The sequence below is a fragment of the Benincasa hispida genome, chromosome 10, assembly GCF_009727055.1.
Source record: "Benincasa hispida cultivar B227 chromosome 10, ASM972705v1, whole genome shotgun sequence".
NCBI lineage: Eukaryota > Viridiplantae > Streptophyta > Magnoliopsida > Cucurbitales > Cucurbitaceae > Benincasa > Benincasa hispida.
In genome coordinates this window covers 18,650,376-18,664,356 of record NC_052358.1, presented here as the reverse complement: position 1 = coordinate 18,664,356, position 13,981 = coordinate 18,650,376, and positions in this window count along the sequence as shown.

Below are 13,981 nucleotides of genomic sequence, written 5' to 3'. Positions count from 1 at the left end.
TCCATGCAATAACAACATGAATAACGATGATCAAAGAATGATATTGAGAGGAATCGCAATCTAGTTTGGTAATAATTCCTTCAACAAAGTCAATCTTGTTCTTCGCCGTTAGTGCAATAATCATTGATGGACTCCATGAAACATAGTTGTTTTCGATGAGTGGATCTGTAACCAAAACAAGGCTGGTGTTGTTTGTATGATTAAGGTAATAGGGATTCATGTAATTGTTGACAACCGGTTGAAATGGGGAAAATGCGAGGGTTGAAGTTGGATTCAGTAGTTCATTGTCTACCATTGGATTCAATAGTGTCATCCGGGAAAAAAAAAGCATGAAGTAAAGAAAAACAAAGATTCAAATCTGACCCAAAGGGTGAAGAGAATAGCAAACAACTGAGCCAACCCTAGCATTCCACAATGAAACAAATAGTAAAAGCAACACCAGTGAAGTGAAAGGTGGAATCGTTAGAACGAAGGGCGGAAGTGACACCACGGGCATCCCATATTGAAACACGAAGCGACACTTGAAGTATAAGGAAAAAGACGAAGCGTTGGTGTGAGAGGAAATGACCGGCGACAAGACGTCAATGTCGATGTCGATGACTACAACAGCGGAAATCCGAAGGTGGCGACGGTGATAGGATATACTAGCATGCAATGGAAGAAAACATAATCAACAAGCACTCTAATTATATTTAATTTGAGTTCTAAAAGCATGCTTAAATAGAATTTTAAGAAAATGGGTTTTTAACAACATACTTTTGATGAATTCTCCCCACTTCAAGCTGCTCTTCGCGTGATTCCCGCTCCAATTTAGTAGTGAACCACCAAGAGATCTTCTCTACTATTTCCAGCCTTGAATTTGAGTTATGGAGCTCCAATTAGAGTGAATTTATGAAGGGAATAAGACTAGTTATGTGAGGAAGATGAAGAAGCTGAAAAACCCACTTTTCAGCAACCAGAGCCACTTCGTTTCTCAACAATTGAAGAGGTTTTATTCAACAACCAACATCACATGCAATGCCTTTGATTCAGCATCTAGCCTCCTCAAATTACATGAAACAAATGGGAAATGTGTGGGATTAATGGAGTACCACCTCCTACTTCCCTAAGAAGTGGGAAATTCCCACTTAAAATTTCAAATTCCAATTTTACTATTTTAAATTCAAATTTTAATTAATTCTAAGATTAACTATAACTTTATTTAATTAATTCATAATTAATTAAATTTAAATTACCAAAATTCAATTACTTCAATTGAATTGAAATTAAAAATTAATTTAATTAATTAAATAATTTAATATCAAATATTAAATTAATCATACACCTAATTTTAGAGATGAATCCTATTCATGTAACTAATATTTAAATCAATATTTAAATTTTATAAACTCTCCAATTTCATTTAGTTTCACCAAATTAAACGTTTAATTATATCAAATACAATTATATAAACCCTAATTTGAATTAGAACTTATTCAAATTCAAACCCTAATTTCAATTTCAACATTTTCAAATTGAAATTCAATTTAAACAATTCAAATTGATATCATTCCAAATTCATTCAATTTACTAATTCAAGGTGTTTATGTTTTACGAATTAGTAGAGGGACCTTATGGACCTACAGATCATGAGCTCAAACGATTTAAGATTAATTGGCTAAAACTCTTTAGACCAAATTAATTAGTATTCGTTAACTATCAAGTCACACCACAATAGCTTAATAGTTGCACTCTCCTCACTGTAGATATATTTTTGTCTACTGAATTTAACCATAATCAGTGAGTCGACCCTTCACAGATTGTTCGTAATAATGGTTGGGTTAATATATTATTTTACCCCCGATATTACGTCTTGCTCCTTAAGTTCCATTGATCCTCTAATGAACAATTGGTTTGTGATCCAATCACTAAATCAGATCTCTCTCGGGCCAATGAGAGGGTGGGACCTCTTGTTCAAGACTTGGATTCAGTACTTAAGAGAATAACCTTTCTTTTATCCTTAAACTGGGTAGGCGTGAATTCTTTATTGAACCCGATGTCCCCAGCTATCTACCTGATCTTACCCCTGAAATGGAAGGCTTATTAAGCCGGTGTTGTTGAGCCAATCCTCACCAATGCAAATCTAAGGATATTCTCGAATAAACAAGAGTTCATAGTTAGCTTAGGATTAAGGTCGAGTTACCTAGGTCATCTAAGCGAAATGGTCAGTCTTAAATAGAAAACAACGTTAGAAAGTAAAAGTAACTTATTTCTTAGTTCGATCTTATGCAAACTCATTGCATAGGATGCCCCCACTACTCAAGTCAATACATGAACGAATCAGGATCAATTCGTTTGTAATATTTTTACAACAAATTGTAACAACTACAGAGTGGGCCGCATCCAATAGTGTTACCAGAATAAGGCACCCAACCTTATTCGTATACTATAGATCATTTTGACTAGTTACTCGAACATGATCCACTTTTATGTCTCCACATAAAGTTAAAGTATTCATATAATAACCATGGATCTTAGTTTATTGGATTTAGACTATATACGTGCAATTTATAGATTCAGTAACAACTTTATGGAAGAAATGTTGAATAACATCTTTATTGATAATAGATTATGTTTAACTTTACAAACTGCGAGTTTTAGGACACACAACCCAACAATACTCCCACTTGGACTAAAACTCCAGTGAATAAATATATATACACTGTTGAGTACAATGAGAGAACAAAAACATATGTATAAATACAATAAACTAGGGCATCAAATACCCATAAATTCTCCCACTTGCCCTAGTGATAAGTATCTCATAGACCTAGTCTTACTAGGTGAATCTCGAACACTTTAGCCGAGAGGGTCTTTGTAAATGAATTAGCTAAGTTGTCTTGTGAGGCTATCTGTGTGACGATTACGTCTCCTCTATGTACAATCTCTCTGATGAGATAGTATTTCCGCTCGATGTGCTTTCCACATTTATGGCTTCGAGGTTCCTTTAAGTTTGCAACTGCTCCATTGTTATCACAATAAAGGGTGACTGATAGATGCATATTTGGAACCACTTCCAAATCAGTTAGGAACTTTTTGAGCCATACTGCTTCTTTTGCCGCTTCACTTGCAGCTACATACTCAGCTTCCATTGTAGAGTCAACAATACAACTTTGCTTGATACTTCTCCACACAACTGCTCCTCCATTCAAAATGAATACTGACTCCGAAATTGATTTCCTTGAATCTATATCGATCTGAAAGTCAGAATCAGTGTATCCAGTAAGGATTAGATCCTTAGCACCATACACAAGCATATAATTCCTCGTTCTCCGAAGATACTTAAGAATGCTTTTAACGGTAGTCCAATGATCATATGTAGGATTGGACTGAAATATGTTGACTATTCCAACTGCATAGCATATGTCGAGGCGAGTACACAACATGCATACATTAAACTCCCTACTGCTGATGCATATAGAATTCGTTTTATAATCTCAACATCTTGAGGCGTCTTAGGACTTTTTTCCTTAGATAGATGAATTCCATGTCTGAAAGGCAACATTCCTTTCTTGGAATTTTGCATTTGATATCTCGACAACATATTGTCTATATAAGATGCCTGAGATAATGCGAAAGTTCTGTTCTTTCGGTTCCAAACTATTTGGATCCCAAGAACATATTATGCTTCACCCAAATCTTTCATCTGGAATTGCGTAGCAAGCCATCTCTTGATGTCAGCCAGAAATTTTACTTCATTTCCTATGAGTAGAATATCATCAACATACAATACTAGAAAAGTGACAGTTTTGTTAAAGATTTTTTTGTAAACACAAGGTTCGTCAACATTTTGTTCAAAGCTATAAGATTTGATCGCAGTGTCAAATCTCATATTCTAGGATCTAGATGCTTGTTTCAACCCATAAATGGATCGATTAGGCTTGCAAACTTTTACTCTTGACCTTTTTCTATGAACCCTTCTGGTTGAGACATGTAAATACTCTCCTCAAGATAGCTATTTAGGAAGGTTGTCTTGACATTCATTTGCCAGATTTCATAATCATAAAATGTGGCTATGGACAAGAGTATTCTAATAGATTTTATCATGGCAACCGGAGAGAAGATTTCTTCATAGTCCACCTCCTTTCTTTGGATAAACCCTTTTGCCACAAGCCTTGCTTTGTAGGTTTGTACCTTACCAGCTTCGTCTTGTTTTCTTTTGTAGATTCATTTGCAATCGATGAGATTTACTCCTTCAAGTTGATCTACAAGATCCCAAATAGAATTAAAGTATATAGACTTCATTTCAAGGTCCATGGCTTTAATCCATTAGTCTTTATCCACATCATCCATTGCTTGTTTAAAAGTCAATGGATCCTATAAGCCATCATCTGGTATGATGACTTGAGTTTCAGTTAAAGCCATATACCGGTCAGGCTGTTGCACAACCCTACCATTACGTTGAGGAACTCTCAGCTCTTGAGAAGGATATGAAATACCAGTCTCATCAATAACTCTTGTTGATGGACCTGTTCTATCAACAACCCTTGTTGATGCATTTGTCGTTTCTCTAGACATTTCTTCTATTACTAGCCTACTACGAGGTTGATGTTTCTTCATGTGGTTCTCCTCTAGGAAAGTTTCATTTGTCGAAATAAATACTCGATACAAATACTTTATCTTCTCGAGGATCGTAAAAGTAACTACCTTTCGTTTCTTTAGGGTAGCTTACAAATAGGCATACTTTTGAACAACATTCCAATTTTTTAGAATTTTGCACCAACACATGTGCTGGGCAATCCCAGATTCTAAAGTGATGTAAACTTTCTTTACGTCCTCTCCAGAGCTCGTAAGGTATTTCAGAAACACTTTTCGAGGGATCCATGTTCAAAATATACACTGCAGTTTCAACTGTGTGTCCCCAAAAAGAATTTGGTAACTGGGCACAACTCATCATGGAATGAACCATGTCCAACAAGGTTCTGTTTCTCCTTTCTGCCACACCATTTTGTTGAGGTATGCCAGAAGCTGTGAGTTGAGACTGGATTCCATGTTCTATCAAATAGTTATGGAATTTCAGGTCCATATACTCACCACCTCGATCTGATAGAAGTTTTTTAAGCTTATTACCTAATTGGTTTTCAACCGCTGCCTTATCTTCTTTGAAATTTTCAAATGTTTTGGAATTTTGATGCATCAGGTAAATACGCCCATACCTTGAATAGTCATCAACGAAGCTAATGAAATATTCATAATCTTCTCTAGCTCTAACATTCATAGGACTGCAAAGGTCTTAATGTACCAGCTGTAAGGGTTCTTTAGTTCTAAGACCTTTTTCAGAAAAAGATCTTTTTGTAATTTTACAACCAAAACAAGATTCACATGGCAGTAATGAACTGTCTTCTAACTGATTTAGATGACCGTTCTTAACCAATCTCTCAATCCTGTTGAGATTAATGTGACTAAGTCTCAAGTGCCAAAGATAGGCATTTGGAGAAACTTTCCTTTTCTTATTTTGAGTCTTAGCTTTTTTAAACATCTCTATGTTCAAAACGGCTTTTAGCTCAGTCGATTTTAACAAGTATAAGTTATTTTCTAATTTTGCGGAACAAATTTTGACATTCTTCGAAGTAATGAACACTTCATCATTATTGAAAGAAAATTTATAAGTTTCTTCCAACAAACAAGAGATAGATATTAGATTCCTTTTCATAAAAGGAATGTAATAAACAATTTTCAGTAAAATGTATTTATCTCCTATAAATAACTTCATATCTTCCATTGCTTTAGTTGAAACAACCTCCCCGATCCCTACCTTAAAGATTACTTCGCCTTCTGTAAACTGTGTCCAGGAACTTGTTTCTTGTGAGAAAGTATAACTATAATTAGCGGCGTCTAAATATATTATCCAGGTTTTATCGTTTTCTACTAAGCATGTTTCGATGACAAGTAAATCATATTTATTTTGTCGTTCAGTTTTAGCATTCTCATCTATATAGTTCAAAACTTTAGATGAGTTGGGAGATAGAGGACAATCCTTTGTTAAAACTTGTTTTTGATGGAACACGAGACATACTCAGTGGAATAAGGATCTAATTACACTCTAATTGCTTTTAATTTAAAGAAAAAAAGCATGCAATTGAAGGAAAAAATAGTAAATTAAAAAATACCTTTGAAGCTCCCGAAAATCGCTTTTCCTTGCTGAATCTCAACCCGAACTCTTCCGGACCACCACTAGAGTTGACCTACTATCCTTTGGACAAGAATCGGATTGTGGGACCCGGTGGATGAAGAACCCAAGAGAGAGAAAAAGATGGAAAAAAATGAAATTTTGGGTTGGGTTTAGGTTGAAAATTTTTCTCCAAAATTGTGGTTTTTCCAGCCCAAATTTTAAAACTAAAATTGTCAAAATGGGTAAAAAGTTTTTAATCCAAATTCAAAGCCCATATTTATAGAAAAAGACCATGCAAAAATTGCATGAAATCAATTCATAAAAACCCAACACCTAGAATCCACTATCTAAGTGAGCTTAATGTCTCTACTATAAGCCAACACCTAGCCCACTATTTTCTTAGCAGAATTATCAACAAAAAAGTTTGGAATTTTCCCACTAACTTTAGTCAAATGGCAAAATAGTCATTTGGTCAAAGTCAAACTTTGACCGAAAAGTCAACATTTTTGACTTTTTATAATTTTTTTCGTGTTGACATAATTTTGACCTCCCGAGCATGAACCCGCATTCATTTTCTCGAAATTCAAATCACATTTGAATATAAGTCGGTCAAAGTTTGACTTTTCAAAGTCAAAAGTCAGCTCTTTGACTTTTTACATATTTGACCATTTCCATTATTTCCGAGCTTCGAATATGAACGTATTCATATTCTGATATTTAAATCACATTCAAATATTAAGTTGTATCTCTAAACTGAAAACCCGACACTATATCACATATACTTGTCGGTTTCTCTCTCTTCACCTATTCGAACAATTCGAATTATTTCTATCATATTGTTCTAAGTTTATTCATATGAGTTTAGTAGGGAACCTAATGGACTATAGATCATGGCTCCAACGATCCGAGATTAGCTGGCTAAACTCTTTAGACAGATTAATCAACATTCGTTAACTCACAGGTCATTCCACTATAGTCCGTAGTTGTAATTCCCTCACTATAGATATATTTGTGTCCATTTGATATAACCATGATTAGTAAGCTAATCCTTCACAGGTTGTTCGTAATCTTGGCTGGGTCATAAAAAACGTTTTACCCCCAAGACTACATCTTGTTCCTTAAGTTCCACTGATCCTCTAATGAACAATTGGTTTAAGGTCCAACCTATAAACCGAACCCCTCTCGGGCCAAGGAGAGGGTGGGGCCCCTTGTTCAAGACCTGGATTCAATACTAAAGGGAACAACCTATCTACTATCTCTATAACGGGTAGGAGTGAATTCCATCTTACACCCTATGTATCCAATTATCCACCTGATCTTACCCCTGAAATGGGAGGCTTATTGGGCCAGCGCCTCACCTATGTAGATCTAAGGATAATTCCGAGTGAACAGGAGTTCATAGTTAGCTCAGGATTAAGATTATGTTACCTAGGTCATCAATTAACGAAATAGTCAGTTTTATACATAAAACGGTATTTAGAACGTAAAAAGTGACTACTTCATGGTTCAGTCTTGTGCAAACTCATTGCATAGGATGCCCCCACTCACATATCTCTATATGAACAATTCAGGATCACATCGTTTGTACTAACTACAAAGTGGGCCGCATCCATAGTGTCTCTAGAATAAGGCGCCCAACCTTATCCCTATACGATAGACCATTTTAGCTACATATTTGAACTTGATCCATCTTTATATCACTACATAAAGTTCAAACTACATTAAATATCCTCAGGACCTTAGTTTATTGGATTCAAGATTACAATTTCAATAACAACTTTATCGAAAAACAAAACAGAATATGTTTATTAATTTACAAACTACGAGTTTTAGGACATAAAATCCAACAGTTTTGAATCATCGTTTGCTAGTAATTTGTATGTTAAATTGATTTTAGCGTTAACTAGTTCGGAAGCAAGTATTTTAGAAGAATTCGACATGCTGGAAGTTTTAAACAAATTCTAATTAGAAAAATGCAACTAAATCCAAAATGAAGTTTTAGCAAAAAATAATAATATACCCATAACCATTATTTATTAGCAACAATGCTATAGTGAGTCAGAATAAGTGCTACGAGGGGTAGTCAAATATTTCTTCACTAAAAAAAAACAATTTTGACCAAACACTATCTCAAGAATAACTCTTATTCCTATAGTCGTTTAGTTACCGCTTTTGGTTAGAAATCACTAACACTTTAGTAATTTTGTAAGTGTAACCCTCTGTTTTCAGACCTTAGAGGGTGGCCTCAACGATGTTACTGAAATGGAGAGTCAAGGTTGAGAATGGACCTAAAAGATCCATGATTGTTACATGAGTATTTGAACTTTATGTGAAGACATAAAAGTGAATCGGGTTCGAGTAAATAGTCAAAATGGTCTATAGTATATGAATAAGGTTGGGTGCCTTATTTTGGTAACACTATTGGATGCGATCCACTTTGTAGTTGTTACGAGGAGTTGTAAAAATATTACAAACGAATTGATCCTGATTCGTACATGTCATAACATGAGGAGTGGGGGCGTCCTGTGCAATGAGTTTGTACAAGATCAGACCACGAATTAAGTCACTCTTACTTTATAACGTTGTTTACTGTTTAAGACTGACTATTTCAAAGCGATGACATAGGTAACTTGACCTTAATCCTGAGCTAACTATGAACTCCTGTTTTTTCGGGATTATCTTTAGGTTTGCATAGGTGAGGGTTGACTCAACAACGCCGACTCAATAAACCTCCATTTCAGGAGTAAGACCGGGTAGATAGCTAGGGACATAAGGTGCAAGATGGAATTCACTCCTACCTGCTTTTAAGGATAATATAGAGATTGTTCCCTTAAGTGTTGACTCCGAATCTTGAACATAGGGCCCCACCCTCTCATTGTCCTGAGAGGGACTCGGTTTGTTGATCGGATCACAAACTAATTATTTATTAGAGGATCAGTGGGACTTAAAGAACAAGAGGTAATCTCAGGGGCAAACAACCATTTACCCAACCGTTATTACGAACAATTTGTGAAGGGTTACTTACTAATCATGGTTATATTGAGTGGACATAATATATCTACAATGAAGGGAGTGCAACTCTGGGCTTTAGTGGAGTGACCTAGTAGTTAACGAATGAGGGTTAATTCAGTATAAAGAGTTTAGTCAAATAATCTCGGATCATTGGAGCCTATGATCTATAGGTTCACGAGGTCCCCCTACTAGCTCACAAATGGATTAGTCTTAGAGTAGTGTGATAAGTTAATTTGAAACGTTCGAATTAGAATTAAGGGAATTGTAATTATATGTGATATAATTACACGTTTAATTTTGGAATTAAACAAAATTGGAGAATCAATTAATATTTAAATATGATTTAAATATTAAGTTCATGAATACAGATTCATGGTAGTAGAATTGGTGATTAATTAATTTAATATTTGATATTAAATTAATTTAGAAGTAATTAAATTGTTTAATTAATTAATTATTAATTTTATTATAAAAATTAATTTTGAATTAATTTTTATAAAATCAATATAATTTCAGTTTTAACTAATGAATTAAAAAATGAAATTAAGATTTAATTTTAAAAAGAATTTCAAATTAAAAAGAAAAAGAAGAAAATTGGAAAAATTCCAATTAGGGATTTTCCCACTTTCAGCGAAGGTGAGTCACCTTCTTACTCACAATTCCATTAACAATTCAACATGATCTTCAAGCTTGAGTTGTAATTCATGCAACAATTGTTCTTCATGCATTATATACTTCAGATTTGAGACAAATTTGAGCATGAAAAGGGTTGCATTTGGCTGAAAAATTGTTCTGAAGAAGTGTTCTTCACACTGTCTTAAACAAGTGATCTTCTTCTCAATTTTCCCTTAATCCAAGCTTATTTTGAGTCCCACAACTCAATCTAAGGCACCAAGAGGATAGTAGAGAAGGCCTTGAGGTGGTTCATAAGTTTATTTGGAGAAGATTTGTAGTTGGGTTCGAGTATCGAGTGTTTCTTCAGAGGTATGTCATGAAACCTTATTATTAGTTTATGAGCATACTTAATTTAAAGTCAAAATTAATGAATTAGAATGCTTAATGATCCGTTTTAATTCCGCTGCATGTTTTCTAACTCTAACAATTGGTATGTAAATGATAATATTTTGAGATCTTGTGAATTTAAATTAATTATACCAATTTATTGGATTTTGTTTCCTTTTAATTCTGTATTCTAGTGTCAAAAATGATATAATTGAGAAGATAATTAATTTAAATTTATTTGACACGAGAGTTGAAAATTTTGCATTTAAGTTAATAAAAGATTTGAAATTTGTAAATTTCAAATTTAAGAAGGAAAAGTATAAGAGTCAACCTTAATATATATTTCATCTTTTAAAAACCCAATAAATTTCAACATAATTTGAAATGTCTAAATTTTGTTTTAGAATCCAATTTTAATATAATTCAAATTAATAAAAAGTAAAAAAAAAATAAAAGAAAGGAAAAAAAAGAAATAGATAAATGTAACCCCACGGGCTACAACTTATTTCTCTCTTCTACTTTTGTTGTTCTATCATTATCGCAACCGCATATCATACCACCAGCATGTTAATGTGTGTGTATTTTTTTCCTTTTTCTCACTTTTTTCCATTCATGAGTCTCTAATCGGCAGTCATACAACTCCCATCTATGGTTTTCTTTTCTTTAATCGTTTCTTCTTCTTTGTGAAGTGTGTATTGTGATTGCCTAATGAAAAGGAAAATCGAAGGAAGAGGTGTTGTGGTTGCGTGAAGAAGATTTTCAAGTCTCTAATTTCTTTTTGGGAGGAAAACCGAAGGAAAAGAAGAAGATTTTCAAATCTTGTTTTCTTTTGGTTTTTTATTTGAGTTGTTGAGGGTTTTGATTTTAATTATTTTTTTTATTTTCTATGAATGCCTGGTAATCATATTATGTAGGTGTGATTGGACGTTTGGCAAACCACATTGGTTATCGTGGTAATTGTTTAGTTATAGTGTAAGTTTTTTTTTTTTTTTTTTTAATGTTTTTGCAACTTTTTAGCTTCAACTTATGAACATTAGGTATTTATTTGTAAGTGAAGGCAACTTATGAGCGTTAGGCACTTTCCAGCTTAACCATGTGGATCACACAAAGAGTCTACGAAAATACTTAATTTCATTACCATAACGTGAAGATCGATTTAGAAGATTCCAAAGAACATGGGAATCAATCTCAACCAAAAAGGGAGAACATGAGAATCAATCTCAACTCAAAAGAGGCGAATACCAACTTCACGACTCTTATAGATAGTTTCATAAAGGGTCATAGCTTCAACAATCTCAATAGAACCAATGAAAGGTTGGATCATTTCTAAAATCAGTTGCAATACCCACATCACCACTTCCAACAGATGCATCAAAATTCACCTCGAAGGAACTCCGATGAGAAGACGCCCACTTGGCCAAACATAAAAGAAGAAGGAAGATCTTGGTTTGATTTTCCCCACATAAAAAGGTTGTCACTACCATTGAAAGACTTTACCATAGAACACACTCAATCTATTGGATCCAAGAAGGTAGAGTTGTTCTCAAAAGATTGAAGACATGATAAGGGAAAAAAAATGTAGATCATAAAAACTTAAATGCTACGATAAACAATAATCATGTAAATTCATGAAAATTTTAGAAGTGTTTTCAATGTTTTAATAGAATGGCCTCGGTAAATTCATATACTCATTTTTAATTCTTGTTATCTACCTTCCTTTCCATTAGATTTACGATGGTCAACCCTTATATATGTTTCAAATTCATACTAAAGTTTGGTCTAACAATTTTATATTTTTTAATTTTCAAAATTTGTAAACATACTTATGGACAATGAAATTTAAAATTCAAATCTTCTTAACTTGCAACCCCTAAAAAATCTTGCATTAGTATAGATACGTGTTAAATTACAAGTCCATGAACTTTTAGATTCGTATAATTTTACAAGACCAACTTCTCTTGGTATGGGCTCGCTTTCTAAAGCGACCTATGTGAAAGTTCCACGCACCGATGTAAGGCTGTGTCTACCATGCTTCGATGCTTAAGTTAGTAGATGAAGTGTATAGTTTAGCTAAACACATAAAAGTAAGGTCAAAACTCTCATTTCGAGATTACTTACCCCCTTATGGTCGTCGTAATGCTCTTCCTCTGATGTTGCCTATAGTTACATGTAACTCTAGTGATATCATGGTAGTTCATGGCGCTTTAGGTTGTAGGGTACCAAGATCAAGCATGACTCAATTATTTATCAACTGATATATATTCACCCACTCAATTGGTCGTCCCAAAACCCAATACTCTAACTTTTCCCTTTCATAACATGTAATGGGCCCACTCGTGGGTTTTAAGTTGCATGAGGCTACTGAAGGGACCCTGAGGTCCACAGTGAAAGCGGGATCGTGTCTGATTTTAAATATTTCACAAAATCAAAATTTACAGAACAAAAATCATGCATTTTTAATAAAATTAAAGCATGCTTTTAAGAAAATTAGGGTTAGGGATTAACTTACTGTTGAAGAACCATTTTTTCACGTAATCCCTCGAACCAGTCACGAACTCTCCTCGAAACTCGATCTTCCAAAATATTCCAACAAAATCAAGTGGCCACTACCAAGAGGTCAACCTCTGTATTCTTTATAGGTGATGAGAATTACAGGAGGTGTGGGCTCTGTATTTTTTTGGGAAGAAGGAAAACAATTTAAGAGGAAGAAGAAAACAATTTTTCTTCGGTGTGTTTTTGGGAAAAAAATCAGAGAGTCGATTTTTTGGATCTTACCTCTACATAAGAAGCCAAAGGAAGAAGATCCCGTAACCACTCAACGCCACACGATGGATAGAGAGAAAAATTAGGGAGAGAGTTATTATAACTCCCTCAATTAATTTAATTCAAAAATTAAATTAAATTTAATATATATAAATAGATATATACATATAGTAACTAACTTATTATATATATATATATATATATATAACTATATGTTATATCAAACATAACACATAACCTATAATTTTTATATTGTATCAAATACAATATAACCTATAATTTTTATTTCTCTTAATCATTCATGGTGTTTTGTATAAATCACATTTATACTAAATTTAATTATATGAATCTCATCCATATAATTAGCATTTGAATCATATTCAAATATTTAATTCATCTCAAAATAAACTTTATGTTATAATGTATTGAATACATTATATTGATTATTTAACATATAATTAATTTAAATTAATTATAATCACATATAATTAATTATTTTAATTAATTTGAACAATTCAAATTAATCCAAAAATAATTCTCAATAATTCCTGTTAAGCTACAGAGGGGACCTTATGGCCTTGTAGATTGAAGCTCCGATGGTACTTGAACAATTATTTAAACGTCTTTAATTAAATTATTCAACATCTATTAACTGTCGGTCACTTCACTAAATACCGACAACTGTACTCTTCGAACTACAAATATATTTTTGTGTTTATTGGATATAACCAGTCAACAGTGCGATGAACCTTCACAAATTGTTCGTAAGTACAATTGGACCAAAATTACCGTTTTGCACCTATACTTACATCTAACTCTTTAAGTACCACCGATCCCTCTAATGAACAATAAGTCATAGTCCAACTATGACCAAATCCCTCTCGAGTCAAGAGAGAGTGTGGTTGTTAGCGTTGGTGCCCTAAATATCGTAGGGTCCTATAGTTTGTATTTGTAATGTACAAATATCTTATTTATTTAATAAAATATGACATTTTGTTTCAATTTAAGTTATATTAACCACAAACCAATATACTAACATCCAAGGTTATCTTG